Below are 2699 nucleotides of genomic sequence, written 5' to 3'. Positions count from 1 at the left end.
AAAAAAAAAAAAAAAAAAAAAACTCTATTATAGGTATGTGTGTATAGGAGAGAATATGCTCTCTATAGGGTTTGGTACTATCCGTGGTTTCAGACGTCCACTGGGGATCTTGGAACGTATCCCCCGCAGTTAAGAGGCGACTTCTGTTTCCATGAGGGCAAGGCTGAAGGGCGTCTATCTCCCGGCGCAGTTCCTATTCCTTTCCCCGAAATCAGTCCCTTTCAACTAATTCATCTGTTACTTCTTATCTTATAATGCTTGTGTGTATTTACCTCCACCTTTCTAAATCCTGTGACCATGAAACAATTTATCTCGAATAGCTTCCTGAAACAGAAACGTGGGAGGCAACATTTGAACTTTACATGCCCTAAATTATTTTTACCATTTTTGTAGTTGGTAGATTGTTTGGCTGTAGGGAAATCTCGGTGGAAATAATTTTCCTTCAATTTGGCAAAAATGGTTCCATTTTTAAAAACTTTGAAAATCAATTTCATTTGAGGGATAACTTACATCCAATGAAATGTACCCACTTTAGATATATGGTTTTGATGAGTTTCACACAATGTAGGTACACATGTAATCAGCACCCCAAACAACATATACACATTTTCATCACCCCAGTAAGGTCCCTCCTGACCCCAGCAACCACATATCTGATTTCCTGGCGTTTCTCATAAACAGAATCGTCTGACACATGCTCTTTTGTGTCTGGCTGTATCACACAGCATGCTGTTTTGAAGATTTACCTATATTGTCACGTGTATCAGTTGTTCGTTCTTTTTTATTGCCGAGAAGCACGCCATTGTTAATCCGCCACAATTCGTTTATCCTGCCTCCTATTGACAGAGACTTTGGTTTTTTCAGTTTGGGGCCACTAGCAATAAAGCTTCTGTAAATACCCATGTGCGGGTATCTGTGGACCTGTGTTTTCATTTCCCTTGAGTAAATATGAAGGAATGGAAAAGATGGGTCATACAGTAAGTATATGTTTAACTTTTTAAGAAACTGCCAAACTGTGTTCCAAAGTGGTGACTGAATTTTCCATTCCCACCAGGAATGTATGAGAGCCATGGGTGCTCCACTTTCTTGCCAACACTTAATGGTCACTCTTTTATGCTTTAGCCATGCTAGTGGATGAGTAGTGGTATCTAATTGTGGCCAATGACTAATTGTGGTCAATCATCTTTTCATGTATTTATTGGCCATTTCTTGGCTTCTTATGAAGCCTGTTCAAGTCTTTAGCTCATTTTATTAGCATTTATTTATTTACTTATATATATTTCTGGGGGACACGGTCCCACTCCAGTTGCCCAGGTTAGAGTGTGGTGGTAAGATCATGGCTCACTGCAGCCTCGACTTCCTGGGCTCAGGTGATCCTCCCACCTCAGCCTTTTGAGTACCTGGGACTACAGGCATGCACCACACCTAGCTAATTTTTTGTGATTTTGGTAGAGATAGGGTTTCACCATGTTGCCCAGGCTGGTCTTGGGAACTCCTGGACTTAAGTGATCCACCCCTCAGCCTTCCAACGTGCTGGGATTCCAGGCATAAGCCACCTCACCCAGCCCTTTATTTTTATTTTTTTTAGAGACAAGATCTTTCTTTGTCACCCAGACTGGAGTGCAGTGGCACGATCACAGCTCACTGCAACCTTGAACTCCTGGGCTTAAGCGATCTTTCCCCCTTAGCCTCCTGATTAGGTGGGACTACAGACATGCACCAAAATGCCCGGCTAATTATTTTACCCTTTGTAGACACTGGGTCTCATTATAAATTGTTTCTCTTTTTATTATTGAGCAGTAGAATTTATTTCTGTATTTTGGATACAAGTCCTTTGCCAAATACAAATATTACAAATATTTCCTCGCCAGCCACAGAAAGACAGATACTGCATGTTCTCACTTATCTGTAGTATTGAAACATCAAAACAACTAAACTCATGGAGATAGAGAATAGAAGGATCATTCGCAGAGACTTGGAAGGGTAGTGCAGGGGTGGGAAGGTATGTAGGGATGGTTAATGGGTACAAAAAAATAGAAAGAATGAATAAGACCCAGGGAGACTATAGTCAATCATAATTTAATTGTACATTTAAAAATAACTAAAAGAGAGGTCGGGCACAGTGGTTCACACCTATAATCTCAGCACTTTGGGAGGCAGAGGCAGGTGGATCATCTGAGGTCAGGAGTTCAAGACCGGCCTGGCCAACATGGTGAAATCTCATCTCTACTAAAAATACAAAACCTAAGGCCAGGCATGGTGGCTCATGCCTGTAATCCCAGCACTTTGGGAGGCCAAGGCAGGTAGATCACAAGGTCAGGCATTTGAGTCTAGCCTGACCAACATGGTAAAACCCCCGCCTATACTAAAAATACAAAAAATTAGCCAAGCGTGGTGGCACTTGCCTGTAATCCCAGCTACTTGGGAGTCTGAAGCAGGAGAATCTCTTGAACCTGGGAGACGGAGGTTGCAGTGAGCCAAAATTACGCCACTATACTCCAGCCTGGGCGACACAGCGAGACTCCATCTCAAAAAAAAGAGAAAAAAGTTTAAAAATACAAAAACTCGCTGGGCGTGGTGGTGGGTGCCTGTAGTCCCAGCTACTCAGGAAGCTGAGGCAGGAGAATCGCTTGAACCCGGGAGGCGGAGGTTGCAGTGAGTTGAGATGGCGCCACTGCACTCCAAGTTGGGTGACAGAA

This window comes from Colobus angolensis, unplaced genomic scaffold (assembly GCF_000951035.1).
Source record: "Colobus angolensis palliatus isolate OR3802 unplaced genomic scaffold, Cang.pa_1.0 Scaffold9, whole genome shotgun sequence".
NCBI classification, from domain to species: domain Eukaryota; kingdom Metazoa; phylum Chordata; class Mammalia; order Primates; family Cercopithecidae; genus Colobus; species Colobus angolensis.
This window is presented reverse-complemented; position numbering follows the sequence as displayed.